We start from the raw sequence: 15,980 nt of genomic DNA on the forward strand, positions 1-15,980 counted from the left end.
CAGCCTTTCTTAAAATGAGTTTCTCCCTCTCATCTTTAAAGACGTCCTGTTTTTGCACTGCTCAACACTGGAGGGCCCCAAGGCATTTTCCACTATTGTGCTTATTAGTATATGTGTAATATATATGTGTGTGTGTGTATATATATGTGTTTTTCTTTCTGCTTCTTTCTTTTTGAGACAAGGTCTCTTTAAATAGCCCTGGCTGATTTGGAACTCACTATGTAGACCAGGCTGGCCTTTTAACTCACATAGATCTGCCTGCCTCTGCCTCCCAAGGGCTGGGATTAAAAGTACACCTCCATGTCTGCTCTGGCTATTTGAATATATTTTTCTTAAAATACAATTACAAACCAGACATGGCAGCGCACGACGTTAATCCCAGCATTTGTAGGGCTGAGGGAGGTGGATCTCCAGGACAGCAAGATCTACACAGAGATGAATTCCCTTTTTTCTCTTCAGCTCCTCCCATGCCTCCCACCCTGCTCCCTTCCTGACTGATAGCTCTCTTGAGTTATGAGTGTTCTGCCTGCTTGTGTGTTATAAGCACACTGCACTCCTGCCTGGTGCCCACAGAGGCCAGTAGAGGGCGTAATCCCCCAGGACTAGAGTTTCTTTCTTTCTTTTTTTTTTTTAAAGATTTATTTATTTATTATTTATACAGTGTTCTGCCTACATTGTGAACTTGCACACCAGAAGAAGGCACCAGATCTCAGTATAGGTGGTTGTGAGCCACCATGTGGTTGCTGGGAATTGAACTCAGGACCTTTGGAAAAGCAGACAGGGCTCTTAACCACTGAGCCATCTCTCCAGCCCCAGGACTAGAGTTTCTAATGGCTATAACTTGCCATGTCAGTGCTGGTGGCATAACCAGGATCTTCTGCAAAAGCAGTGTCATTTCTTCAACACCCAGAATGCATATGTGTGTGGGTGTGGGTGTGTGTAGAGGAAACTATTTTTTTAAATCAGGGTTTCTCTGTTTAGCCTTGGCTGTCTTGGCTGTTGTGTAGACCAGGCCGGCCTCGAACTCACAGAGACCCACCTGTCTCTGTCTTCCCACTGTTTGGATTAAAGGCGCTCACCATCACCACCCAGCTTGACAATGGAATTGTTTTGGTTTTGTTTGTTTGTTTGGAGACAGGGTTTCTCTGTGTAGCCCTGGCTTCTCTGGTCTCAAACTCACAGCGATCCACCTGCCTCTGCTTCCCGCACAATGTAATTCTTTTTTTTTTTTTTTTTTACAATGTAATTCTTAATTCCCGACCTCACACCTACTCTTCCACTGTTCTCACCTCAATAAACAACCCTGCCAGTAATCCTTCGCACATTCCAAAAGCTTAATCTTCATTTGGTTTCCTTCCTCCACTACAACAATCCTATGACTTCATCTGTGTGTCACCATCTTCCCAGCTACCCAGCCAGGCCACCACCTTCTCTCCAAATGGTGGTTCGTGCCTGTGATCTCCGTATGTATGAGTCTGAGGCAGAAAGACTGTCATTAGTTCAAGGTTATGGGCTTCAGATTGAGACCCTACCTCAAAACAAATAGCTCAATTCTATGCAACCCTATTGACTGACTGTCTCTTTACTGTATTAAGATAATATCAAAGGCAATTACTTATACCATGTCTGTCTGCTTGACTGAGTCCTAACCCAGAAAGATGTAACTTTTTACATCTGTTACTGTGTCACTCTGATTAGCTGGAACTCAACTCAGGTTGGCATCTAATTCATGGAGATCTGTCTGCCTCTGCCTCCCAGATAGCAGGATGAATGGCATGGGCCAAAAATTATAGCTTTTCCTTCGATTTTTTTTCTTTAGGACACTAGTCAAAAACCTAAGCATGGGGGCTGGAGAGATGGCTCAGTAGTTAAGAGCGCCGCCTGCTCTTCCAGAGGTCCTGAGTTCAATTCCCAGCAACCACATGGTGCCTCAAAAACCCATCTATAATGTGATCTGATGCCCTCTTCTGTAGATAAAGCATTCATATACAATAAATAAATCTTAAAAACAAAAACAAAGGGAGCTAAGCAGTCAGTGGTGGTGCATGCCTGTAATCCCAGCACTCAGGAGGCAGAGGCAGGCGGATCTCTGAGTTTAAGGCCAGCCCAGTCTACAAATGAGTCCTTTCAAACCCTGTTTCGAAAAAAACAACAACAACAAAAAACAAAACAAAAAAAAAAAAACCTAAGCATGTATCCTGGCTCTTTGAGTGCACAAAATATGGTGTTTGTCCAACAAGGGGGACTCTGCACAAGAGCCAGAAAGAAGTTGTGTCTGCAGAGACTGACTGACTGATTAAACTGCAGCGATGTACAGCGAGCAGAATATTTGGCTCACTTTAGGCCCCTCCATAGCCTTTCCTCACTTAACTAACATCCTATGACTAATAGATAAAACCTGTTGAAATCTATTAACTCAGCAGACCACCAGCTCCCACCAAGCCAGAAGCTAAGGGTGTCGCCCAAGAGCATCTGAGGCTGAGAGAAAAGATTCCCCCATCTTGTTGTCTGATAGGTCTGTCAGGTTTTTGTTTTGTTTGCTTTGCTTTTTTTTTTTTTTTTTTTGAGACAGGGTTTCTCTGTGTTAACAGCCCTGATTGTCCTCTACTTGCTTTGTAGACCAGGATGGCCTTGAACCTACAGCGATCCGCCTGCCTCGGCCTCCCAAGTGCTGGGATTGTTTTGTTTTGTTAGAAATGTGTGTGTGTGTGTGTGTGTGTGTGTGTGTGTGTGTGTGTGTGTGTGTGTGTGTGTACCCCTGGCTGGCCTGGAACTAGCTCTATAGACCATGGTGGTTTTGAACTCAGAGAGATCCACTTTTCTCTGTGTAGGCTTCGATCTTTTCCAAACCTACTTCAGGGACTGGAGAGATGCCTCAGTGGTTAAGAGTGCCACCTTCTCTTCCACAGGTCCTGAATTCAAGTTCTAGCAACCACATGGTGGCTCACAACCATCTATAATGTGATCTGATGCCCTCTTCCCAGGTGTACATGCAGGCAGGACACTGTATATATAATAAATAAATAAAATTTTAAAAACCTACTTCATTTGAGTGTCTTTAATGCTTATATCTCCCTTCCAACCCACGTACCCTAGATAGGAGAGAAAAGAAATTAACTGGAACAGGAGAAGTAAACCTTTTTGGACTCAGTTCCTGGGCAATTCCCCTGGTATAGTCGGCAGGATTTCAGCAGACCAGCAATTCAACCAGAGTTGCTGCTGGAACCTGGAACAGCAGCTGGAACCCAGAGGCCCAAAGCGTTCTCTGGAGCGGGTCTCTCTAGGAGTGTCTCAGAGTGGAGCGATGAACAACCAAACAGTACCAAGACCCAAAAAGCCCCCTATGCTGCTTTGGGCTCATATGTATATCTCCTCTCAGAGTCTGTACTAAGATGTGTTTCATCTGGCAAAACCCAATGTGATTCCTCTTCTAGTGGATAGACATCACCTGTTCTCTCACAAGTCTGTTCCCCATCCCACACTTGGGATCACAACAAAAACATGTATACATCCATGACACCTCTGCCTCCCGAGTGCTGGGATCGCAGGTGTGTGCCACCACATCTGGCTCCCATCACTGTATCTTAAACCTGACTCTCTTTGTTCTATGTTGGAATATGGAAGTCAGGGTGCCCTAAATCTGTTTTTCTGGGCCATGGTCACTCAAATATGGCTCCAGAATAAACCACCTCTTACTTCCCCCAAAACAAGCAAAGAAATAACAGCAACAACCTAGGTATATTTTCCCTGAAGCTAAGGCCCTCTGCACTCTTTCTCTGAAGTGTCCCAGTTGCCAGGAAGCCTTTTCTGTCATGTGAATGCTTGCTGAACCTTCATTGTTGGACATGCTGGCCTAAGTCAAAGGGCACGGCTTTTCTCTTTTTCTCTTCCCCAACTCCCATCTCCTGGAAGCTGCCAAGATTTACAGCGTTCATAAATAATGGTTTTTCTTGTAAATTCTGAACTTTAATAAAATTGTTCTCTAAACTGATGAAAAAGAAAAAAGAAAAAAAAAGAAAAAAAGAGTTAGAGACCAGGCTGGGCTACACAATGAGTTTGTTTTTGTTTTTTGTTTTCCAAGACAGGGTTTCTCTGTGTAGCCTTGGCTGTCCTAGACTCACCTTGTAGACTCACCAGGCTGGCCTCGAACTTACAATGATCTGCCTGCCTCTGCCTCTCGAGTGCTGGGATTAAAGGTGTGCACCGGCACAGCTGGATACACAATGAGTTTGAAGTTAGCCTAGACTATGCAGTAAGATCTTTGAATAAATAAATTGAATAAGGGGCTGGAGAGATGGCTCACCGGTGTTAAAAGCACTGTCTGCTTAGCCAGAGGTCCTGAGTTCCAATTCCCAGCAACCACATGGTGGCTCACAACCATCTATAATGAGATCGGGTGCCCTCTCCTGGTGTGCAGGTGTACATGCAGGCAGAGCACTGTATACATAATAAATAAATAAATCTTTTTAAAAAATAAAATAAATAAATTGAATAAGTAGTCTCCAATATCCTGGACTACTTTACCCCAGACAAAATGTGTCCAAGCACCAAGAACTTTACACTTGCATGTTCTCAAGCATCAGGTGTTTCTTTTCCACAGCTGATGCTGGTCATTCAATTCTAGTCTTAACTCGATTCTCACCCTCTCATTAAGAAACATTTTTCAGGATGGTGGTGGTGCACACCTAAGCCCTGTGGGACAGAGACAGGTGGATCAATGTGTTTGAGGTCAGCCTGATCTACACAGCAGGTTCTAGGACAGCCAGAGCTACAGGAGAAACCCTGTCCAAAGAAACAAAGAAAGAAAGCCAGGCGTGGTGGTGCACACCTTTAATCCCAGCACTTGGGAGGTAGAGGCAGGCAGATCTCTGTGAGTTCGAAGCCAACCTGGTCTACAAGGTGAGTCTAGGACAGGCAAGACTACACAGAGAAACCCTGTCTCGAAAAACAAAACAAAAAAAGAAAAAGAAAAAGAGAAGAGAAAAGAAAAAAATGTAGGGGAGTAAAACATGTTTTGATCCCAAATGTGGGATGGGGAGCAGGTGATGTTTGTCCACTTAGAAGTCCAACCACTTCATGGGGGAGCTTGGTTGTTGCCAGCTGAAAAACATCCTAGAACAGACTCTCAGAGGAGACATTTATATGAGCCCAAAACAGGAGGCTGGACCTTTTTGAGACTTGGGATTGTCTGGCTGTTCATCACTCCACTCCTAGGGAGAATCCCTTCAAGGCTTTGGGCTCCGGCTGAGGCTCGGTTCAAGTTGTTCCAGGCTCTAGGCCAGGAGAGTCGTTCCCAGGAACTGACACCCAGAAAGTTTCATTCTTCTTTTCCTTAATCTCCTTTCCCTTTTGTTTAGGGCAGTCTGGTTGTCAGGGAGGTACTTTGATTTAATAAGTTCATAATATAGTATACTTGTTAAGGAAGTTGAAGCTACAAAAAAGAAAATAGAAAGAGGTGTAAGATTGAGACCTCTAGAGAGATCTCTAGTCTATTCCCAGAGTCCCCACTAAGAGATGGAGTCCATTATCGATGCAAATGCACAGGAATTTATTGAGCCATTGCAATGGGGTCTGTCCAGTTCTTTCAAGGTGCAGACCCTGAGAAGCGGAGGCATGGGCCTTTTATAGGTTTTAGACAAAGAAATGAGTTTTTTTTGTTTGTTTTGTTTTGTTTTGTTTTTTTGGTTTTTCAAGACAGGATCTCTCTGTGTTAGCTTTGGCTGTCTTGGACTCGCTTTATAGACCAGGCTGGCCTCAAACTCACAGCGATCCGCCTGCCTCTGCCTCCCGAGTGCTGGGATTAAAGGCGTACGCCACCACGTCCAGCTCAAAGAAATGAGTTTTACAGTATGTGATTGGTTGGCATTTGGGCAGAAAAGCTGCAAGCAGGGAGTCTTGGCATTTGGTGATTGGATAATGGGTGGAGGGGCAAGCTGACCTATGGAAAAGATTGGTTGAAGCAGTCACAGGGGGCATTTAGGAACTTTTTTAGTTAAGGAGGGGTAGTGGAAATTGTAAACACAGCTGGTTGTCCTTGGGTCCAGCTGGACTCTGAGCACAGACTGAGACCTTGAGTCAAGTTGGACTCTTCAAGGTTTTTCCTGTCCCTGCCTCACACACACACACAGTGATCTGATATCTGTCTGTCCTTGGTTCAAGCTGGACCCTCCAGAAATTTACATGCTTTGGCCTTAATGGTGGTCTTTAAGGGAGGACTGGGTAGGCCGACTTTTACATTTTCCCAGACTTTGGCCTTAATAGGGGTCCTTAAGGGGGCTGGTTCCTTCAGAGAGTTGGAGAGATGGCCCAACGGTTAAGATTACTGGCTGCTCTTCCAAAGGACCCAGGTTCAATTCCCAGCACCTCACAGCAGATCACAACTGTCTGTAACTCCAAGATCTGACACCCTCACACAGATATACATGCAGGCGAAACAGTGCACATATAATAAAAACACACAAATTATTTTTTAAAAAGAAACATTTCCTATTTCTTCCCTCTACTTTTTTTTTGTTTCGTTTGTTTGTTTGTTTTTTCGAGACAAGGTTTCACTGTATAACCTAGGCTGTCTTGGACTCACTTGGTAGACCAGGCTGGCCTTGAACTCACAGCAATCCTCCTGCCTCTACCTCCTGAGTGCTGGGATTAAAGGCATGAGCCACCACACCTGGCCTCTTTGTTTATTTATATATATATTTTTTTAATTTTTTAAAGGTTTATTTATTTACTATTATGTATACAGTGTTCTGCCTGTATGTACACCTGCAGGCCAGAATAGGGGATCAGATCCCAGTATAGATGGTTGTGAGCCACTATGTGGTTGATAGGAATTGAACTCAGGACCTTTGAAAGAGCAGGTGGTGCTCTTAACCACTGAGCCATCTCTCCAGCTCTCTTGTTTTTTTTAAAGACTAATTTTCACTATGTAGCACTGCCTGGCCTAGAATTTACTATGTAGACCAGGCTGATCTTTAACTCACAGAGATCCTATCTGCCTCTGCTTCCTTATTAAAGGCATATATGCCGTCAAGACAACTGTTTTTAAATATATATCATAATTGTAAATTTATATATTGTATATATAATTGTAAATATATATAAATGAATACTTTGCTCATATGTATGCCTGGGTACCACTTGTATGCCTAGTACCCTTGAAAGTGTCAGACCCTTTGGAACTGAGTTACATAGAATTGTGAACTACCATGTGGTTGCTGGGAATAGAACTTTGATTTTCCAGAAAAGCATCCAGAGCTCCTAACTGCTGATAGTTTTCTAGCCCTCTGTGTTTTGTTTTTGTTTGGTTTTTCAAGACAGAATTTCTGTGTGTTAGCCTTGGCTGTCCTAGACTCACTTTGTAGACCAGGCTGGCCTTAAACTCACAGTGCCTGGTCTACAAAGTGAGTTCAGGACAACCAAGGCTACACAGAGAAACCTTGTCTCGAAAAACAAAAAACAAAACAACAAAACAAAAGAAAACCTCACAATGATCTGTCTGCCATTGCTGGGATTAAAGGTGTGGGTATGTCACAGTGCATCTGTGTGTGGGTGTGGGATGAGTCACAGTGCATCTGTGCGGTAGGGGGTGTCACAGTACATCTGTGTGTGTGTCACAATGCATCTGTGTGTGTGTGTCACAGTGCATCTGTGTGTGTGTCACGGTGCATTTATTTGTGTGTGTCACAGTACATCCATGTGTGTGTCACAGTACATTAGTGTGTGTGTGTGTGTGTGTGTGTGTGTGTGTGTGTGTGTGTTATAGCTCACAGGACAATTTGTAGTAGTCTGTTCTCTTCTTCCATCATGTGGGTCCCAGGAATTGAACTCAGATCAGCAAGCTTGGCAGTCTTCACCCACTGAACCACCTTCTGGGGATGTGACTTTAAAATATCTGGAGTTGGATATCTGGTTCCATGATTAAGAGCACTAGTTGCTCCTCCAGAGGATCTATCTGATTCCAGCACCCACAAGGCAGCTTATAATTGTCAGTACTGTGACAACTGGAAGTAACTCTAGTTCCAAGGGAATCCAATGCCCTCCTCTGGCCTCTGAAGGCACAGCATGTATATGGTACACAAACATACATGCATGCAAAACAACCATACGCACACATTAAAAAATAAAATAAACTGGGTGTGGTGATGTACCCCTGTAATCCCAGCACTCTCGAGGGAAAGGCAAATGGATTGCTGTGGGTTCCAGGCCAGCCTGGTCTACAAAGCAAGTACAGGACAGCCAAGGCTACACAGAGAAGCCCTATCTCAAAAAACCAAAAAAAGAGCTGCGCACAGTGATGCACACCTTAATCCTAGCACTCAGGGAGGGAGAAGCAGGCAGATCTCTGTGAGTTTGAGGGAGGCCAGCCTGGTCTACAAAGAGAGTTCCAGGACAGCCAAAGCTACACAGAGAAACCCTGTCTCCAAAAACCAAAAACTTAAAAAAAAAAAAAAAAAAAGAAAGAAAGAAAGAAAAGAAAAGAAAAAGAAGGAAAAAGGATAAAATAAACCGGCACTCAGGAGGCAGAGGCAGGTGGATCACTGTGAGTTGGAGGCCAGCCTGGTCTACAAAGCAAGTCCAGGGACAGCCAAGGCTAACACAGAGAGACTATGTCTACAAAAACAAACAAACAACAACAACAAAAAGAATAAAATAAAATAAAACCAGGGGGCTGTTGAGCCAGGAGGGGTACACACTCTTTTAATTTCAGTCCTCAGAGTCAGAAGTAGGCAGTTGTCTGTGAGTTTGAGACAGCCTGACCTATTTAGTGAGTTTTAGGTCAGCTGGAGCTAAAAAAAAAAAAAAAGAAAAAGAAAAAGAAAAAAAAGACCCAAGGAATTGGAAACATTGCTCAAAGGTGCTACAGCTCAATCCCAGCACTCCAGAGGGACAGGCAGGGGTATTGCTGTGAGTTCGAGGCCAGCCTGGTCTACAAAGTGAGTCCAGGACAGCCAAGCCAAAGCTACACAGAGAAACCCTGTCTTGAAAAACAAAAACAAAAACAACAAAAAGAAAAAGAAAGAAAGAAAAGAAAAGAAAAAGAGAGAGGGAATAAGGGGGCGCAGTTTTAATAATTTTTGGGTTTCTGTGGTACAAGGAAGTTTATAGTGGGAAGGGCAGGGAAGAGAGGAAGCAGAGATATAGTCTGAGTGAGCCATGAGAGACAGACAGTGGGAGAGCAAAGTGGGGAGGGAGACAGAATCAGAGGGGCAGACAGAGAGTACGGAAGAGGGAGAAAGAACAGTTTAAGATGTGAGGCTGGAAAGATGGCTCAGAGGTTATCCATAGGTCTTGACTCACAACCGTCTATAATGTGATCTGATGCCCTTTTCTGCCTCTTCTGGACTGCAGAAGTGTACACGCAGGCAGAATATTGTATACATAATAAATAAATCTTTTTGTTTGTTTGGTTGGTTGGTTTTGTTTTTGTTTTTGTTTTCTAAGACAGGGTTTCTCTGTGTAGCCTTGAGCCTTGACTGTCCTGGACTCACTCTGAAGACCAGGCTGGCCTCAAACTCACAGCGATCTGCCTGCCTCTGCTTCCTGGGATTAAAGGCATGCGCCACCCACACGCAGCCTGTTTTTGTTTTTTTGTTTTGTTTTGGTTTTTTTGTTTTTGTTTTTGTTTTTCGAGACAGGGTTTCTCTGTGTAGCCTTGGCCATCCTGGACTCACTTTGTAGACCAGGCTGGCCTCAAACTCACAGCGATCCGCCTGCCTCTGCCTCCTGAGTGCTGGGATTAAAGGCGTGCGCCACCATACCCGGCCCCTAAAATGTATTTTTATACGTGTGTATTGACTTGAGTGCTGGTATCCATTGGAGCTGGAATTTTAGGCAGTAGTGGGACACGGGATATGGACACTACAAACTCTCCCCTGTCCTCTGGAAGAGCAGGAAGCACTCTTTTTTTTTTTTTTTTTTTTTAAATATTTATTATATATACAGTGCTCTGTCTACATGTACATATGCATGCTAGAAGAGGGCACCAGATCTCATTATAGATGGTTGTGAGCCACCATGTGGTTGCTGGGAATTGAACTCAGGACCTCTGGAAGAGCAGGCGGTGCTCTTAACCACTGAGCCATCTCTCCAGCCCCAGGAAGCACTCTCAATCCCTGAGCATCTCTCTAGCACTACTTTTCCCTTTTCCATTTTTTGTATGTTTGTTTGTTTTGAGACAGGGTCTCTCTGTGTAACCCTGTCTGTCCTGGACTCGCTTTGCAGACCAGGCTGGCCTTGAACTCACAGTGATCTGCCTGTCTCTGCCTCCTGAGTGCTGAGATTACAGGCCTGTGCCACTGTGCCTGGTCCCCCTCCTTTTAAAATACACTTTATCATACCATAGAATATAAACTCCAGCCAGGTGGTGGTGGGCGCACGCCTTTAATCCCAGCACTTGGGAGGCAGAGACAGGTGGATTACTGTGAGTTCGAGGCCAGCCTGGTCTACAAAGCGAGTCCAGGACAGCCAAGGCTACACAGAAACTCTGTCTCAAAAAACAAAAAACAAAACAAAACAAAAAATTACACACACACACACACACACACACACACACACACACACACAAGCTCCAGATCACGGATTTACCCATTGAACCTAACACATGTATCTGTCTTCAACTAACACTAGTATGCCAGTCCTGGTGCCTCACACCTGTAATCTCAAGCACTAGAGAGGCTGAGGCAGGAAGATTGCAGAGCTTTCAAGGCCAGGACAGGGTAGAGACTCAAAAATTAAAACAAAACAAAAACACCGACTCATTACCAAAGTGGCAGCACAAGCACAAGGCTTCCTTTCCAACTCCTGTGGGAGCAGCAAGACGCCCTGCGAGAATGGGAAAAGAAAGAGGCACTGCCAAGAGATGATATCAGGCTGCAAGGCCTCTTGAATAATTCATAACAGTGTAGCCTCAGGAAGAGTTGGGGCGCAGCCTGAACAACAAAATGTAGGAGGTAAACACTGCCCCCACAGGAGCAGTTTCTGGAGACTTGATCTTCCAGATGCCAAGGCTCCTAAGGAGTAAACTCAGGAATCTGGATCCATTGGCTGCAGGTTGCGCTCACTGTGCAAAGCTAACTTGGCCACCCTCACCATGCACCTGCTGCCTGTGCTGAGCAAGACCAAGAACAAGCTGCTTAGGCTTCCCATGGGAAGCACGCAGGTCAGTTACTTAAACAACTCTGTCTCAGGAGAACCAATGAAAAGTAAGCGATAGCCCTGGCTGTCTTGGAACCCTCTCTTGGCAAACCAGGCTGGCCTCGAACTCACTTCGATCTGTCTACCTCTACCTCCCGAGTGCTGGGGTTAAAGGTGTGCACCATAACACCCCAGCTTAGGATAGCACTTTCGGACTAAAGCGAAGCCTTGGCCTCTATCTCGCGCCTGCGCAGTTTGGTACTGCAGCTCTTCTCGCACAGGCTCTGAGACCACGCCTCTGGTCCCGCCCACCTTATCCCCGCCTCCACCTCTGGTCTCCTGACTGTCCCCTCCCGGTCGCCTCAGACCCCTCCTTTGGGTCCGTCACTACTCTACGCCTCGCCCCTCACGCAGTGTCCCGCCTCCCTCTGGTGTCCCGCCCGCTCGCCTGTTTGCTGCTGGGATTTCCTTTAGCCTCCGGTTGGGGCTGCTGTTTCTTCGATTTGACCTCAGCCCGGATTTCATGACTTTCTCCTTCCCAGCATTTGCACCGAACTATCCCATTATCAGTATTACTTGCTGTGCTGATTTAGTTGTTGTCACTTGACACAAACTTAGACATCTGGGAAGAGGGACGCTCATCTAAGGAATCGTCTCCTGATTAGCCTGTGGAACGTGTGTGTGTGTGTGTGTGTGTGTGTGTGTGTGTGTGTGTGTGTGTGTGTGTGTGTGTGTGTGATTGCTCCTCCGTGTGAGAGGGTCCAGCGCACGAGACAGGTAGATAGGTGGAAGCAGGCAGGGCAAGCCTTGGGGAGCGCGCCTCATGCTCACGCCTCTGACCTGACTTCCTTCAGTGGTGGATTGTGGCTGGCAGTTGTAACATGAAGCGAACTCCTCCATTCTGTGTATCACAGAAGCAAACTAGAACAGTTGCAAAGAGACTTGTGTTTTACTAATAAAGATGTAAAGGCCTAGTTGAGTACACTATTGGGGAGTAGCCAGGCAACTTAAGTCCAGTCCCTAAAACTCATCTCCTGGAAAGGAGTGAATCCACACTCCCTCACTGTGCTCTGTGACATCCACACGAGTGTACCTGGGTAAATGCACACACATACAATACATGAGTAAATAACAACCATATAAGTTTAGTTTTTAAAAAAGATTTATTATGTATACAGTATTCTGTGTGCATTTATGCCTGTGTGCCAGAAAAGGGTACATGACCTCGTTAGAGATGGTTGTGAGCCAACATGTGGTTGCTGGGAATTGAACTCAGGACCTTTGAAAGAACAGTGTTCTTAACCTCTGAGTCATCTCTCCAGCCCCATAAGCTTAATTTTTAAAACTGGAGGGGGTGTGGGGGGTGAAAGGTAGGCCAGATGGCTTAACCATTGCTGGAATGCATGTAAACATGGAAGGAAAAGTCTTAACTTTACAAAATTGTCTTCTGATGTTCACACACATGCCGTCCTCCTCCTCCACCACAGACACAATAAACAGTTAAAAAAAAAAAAAAAGACTTGTTTATTTATTACATATACAAGTGTTCTGCCTGCATGGATGCTTGCACACCAGAAGAGGGCATTAGATCACATTACAGATGGTTGTGAGCCACCATGTGGGTGCTGGGAATTGAACTCAGGACCTTTGGAAGAACAGCGAGTACTCTTCACCACTGAGCCATCTCTCTAGCCCCAATAAACAGTTTTTTAAAGAGGTTATTTGGGCATGGTGGTGCAGGCCTTTACTCCCAGCACTTGAGAGGCAGAGGTAGACAGATCTCTATGAGTTCAGTGCTAGCCTGGTCTACAGAGCTATTCTAGTCCAGGCTACATAGTGAGACTTTGTCTTTTTTGTTTGTTTTGTGTTGTTGTTGTTTTTTTTTTCAAGATAGGGTTTCTCTATGTCACCCCAGCTATCCTGGAACTCACTCTGTATACCAGGGATTAAAGGCATGTGCAACCACTGCCTAGCTGTGAGACAGGGTTTCTCTGTGTAGCCTTGGCTGTCCTGGACTCACTTTGTAGACCAGGTTGGCCTCGAACTCACAGCCATCCATCTGCCTCTGCCTCTCTGAGTGCTGGGATTAAAAGCATGGGCCACCACTGCCAGGCCAACAATCAAGTTCTTTATTATGTATACAATGCACATCAGATCACATTATAGATGGTTGTGAGCCACCATGTGCTTGTGGGGAATTGAACTCAGGACCTCTGGAAGAACAGTCAGTGCTCTTAACCCCTGAGCCATCTCTCCAGCCAATCAAGTTCTTATTCAAACAAAATTAGGCTTCTGTCTAAGATTAGCTATAACTCATAGACAGTCACCCAGCTGATTGCAGCTGCTGTATGCTAGACATAAAAGCTATGTGGGGCTATGAGTTTATGTCACAGTATGGTTTGTTTTTGTGTATGTGTGTACCCAGAGGGAGTGACATCTGAAACCCTGAGTGTGATGTCACAGTCTGCAGTCGCAGTACTTGGAGACAGAGGCATAAGGATTGCTACAAATTCTAGGCTAGTACAGTGAGACCCTATTTTAAGAAAGAAGAAGAAAAAAAAAAAAAAAAAAAAAAAAAAAAAAAAAGAAGAAGACAGAGAGAAGAAGAAGAAGAAGCAGCAGGAGAAGAAGAAGAAGAAGAAGAAGAAGAAGAAGAAGAAGAAGAAGAAGAAGAAGAAGAAGAAGAAGAAAAGACCAACCAAATATGAAACAAAACAAAACAAAACAAAAAAAAGCCCACAAACTACTAAATATATCTCTAGCCTTAGAAACTGGAGTTGAAAGACCCAGTCTGTCTGGTATGGTGGTGTAGGCCTTTAATTCCAGCATTTGGGAGGTAGACAAAGGCAGACTCAGACTCTCTGAGTTCAAGGCCACCCTGGTCTGCACAGTGAGACAAAACAAGATGAAAGAAGAGAAATGAGACCAACTATGACCCCTTCAGAGCTGACCCAGAATGTTGATTTCATTTGTTTCTATATGCTTCACCTGGCGCTGGCCACTTACAGCTAAGAGTGCTGCTGTTGCTCCCGAGTCTATGTGGTGGCGGCTCACAAGTGTCTACAACTCCAGTTTCAGGGGCTCCGATACCCTCTGTCCTCTCTGTGGACATGTTCACATGGTGCACAGACATACATGCAGGTAAAACACCGGTACACACAAAGAACAAACAAATTCTATTGTTAATGAAATAAAACAGCTAAAGATAAATACATATTTAGAAATCATCTCTGGCTAGATAGTGGTGGCACATGCCTTTAATCCCAGCACTCAGGAGTCAGAGGCAGGTGGATCTCTGAGAGTTCCAGGACACATCAGGCTATACAGAGAGACCTTGTCTTGAAGAAGAAGAAGAAGAAGAAGAAAGAAGACGAAGAAGAAGAAGAGGAGGAGGAGGAGGAGGAGGAGGAGAAGAAGAAGAAGAAAAGAAGAAGGAGGAGAAGAAGAAGAAGAAGAGAAAGAAGAAGAAGAAGAAAGAAGAAGAAGAAGAAGAAGAAGAAGAAGAAGAAGAAGAAGAAGAAGAAGAGGCTGGAGATGGCTCAGGGGTTAAGAGCACTGGTTGCTCTTCCAGAGGTCCTGAGTTCAATTCCCAGCAACCACATGGTGGCTCACAACCATGTATAATGAGATCTGGTGCCCTCTTCTGGTGTGCAGGTGTGCATGTAAGCAGAACACTGTGTAAGTAATAAACAAATCTTAAAAAAGAAAAAAAAAGCCGGGCATGGTGGTGCACGCCTTTAATCCCAGCACTCGGGAGGCAGAGGCAGGCGGATCGCTGTGAGTTTGAGGCCAGCCTGATCTACAAAGTGAGTCCAGGATGGCCAAGGCTACACAGAGAAACCCTGTCTCGAAAAACCGGAAAAAAAAAAAAAAGAAAAAAAGAAAAAAAGAAAAGAAAACAAGAAATCAGCTCTGGCTTGAGGTGATAGAGTGCTTATATATTAAGGCTGAAAACACAAAGTGTGAAAATGTGGATGAGTGAAATAGAAGGAAATCAGGCCCTGTGGAGGACAGTTCCTGGAAATCAGGGTGGGTTCAGACAGCCATAGCCATACAGTAGTTCACTTTACCATCCCAGGTTGGCACCCATCCTTGTGACATAATAGATACTGGGAAGGCTGTGAGGCTGCCTAGAGCAAGTAAAATACTTCCTTGGGGGTTCCCCACATGAACTCAGGCCTGCTTAGTGGCCACATTCAGTGTGAAGCACTGTTCCGGTCATACCTCTTCGCCCTTCCGTCTCACCCTGTGAGGGGGACAAGAAGCAGGCTTAGAGGAATCAATTTACTGATTTTTTTTTTAGATTTATTTATTTATTATTATGTATACAATGTTCTGTCTGCATTTATACCAGAAGAGGACACCAGATCTCATTATAGATGGTTGTGAGCCACCAAGTGGTTGCTGGGAATTGAACTCAGGCCCTTTAGAAGGGCAGTCAGTGCTCTTAACCTTTGAGCCATCTCCAGCTCTCAATTTTGTTGTTGTTGTTTTGAGTCAGGGTTTCTCTGTGTCGCCTTGGCTGTCCTGGACTCACTTTGTAGACCAGGCTGGCCTCGAACTCACAACAATCCACCTGCCTCTGCCTCCCAAGTACTGGGATTAAAGGCGTGCGCCACCAATGCCCGGCTAACTTAATGGTTCTTAACATGATAACCAAACAGTAAATGATTGTAAGTTGCCCGGATTCAAGGCCTATGTATCTCCTAGAAACCATACTTAAAACACTGCCAGAGCCTAAGCTAAGTAATCAGTTTTTAGAGGGTATGTGATAAAAATTTCACTGTCATAATAAGACTATAAAAGACTCAGTCAACAAACACAAAGCAACCAATGCCTAATTGAGC

The sequence above is a fragment of the Acomys russatus genome, chromosome 15, assembly GCF_903995435.1.
Source record: "Acomys russatus chromosome 15, mAcoRus1.1, whole genome shotgun sequence".
NCBI lineage: Eukaryota > Metazoa > Chordata > Mammalia > Rodentia > Muridae > Acomys > Acomys russatus.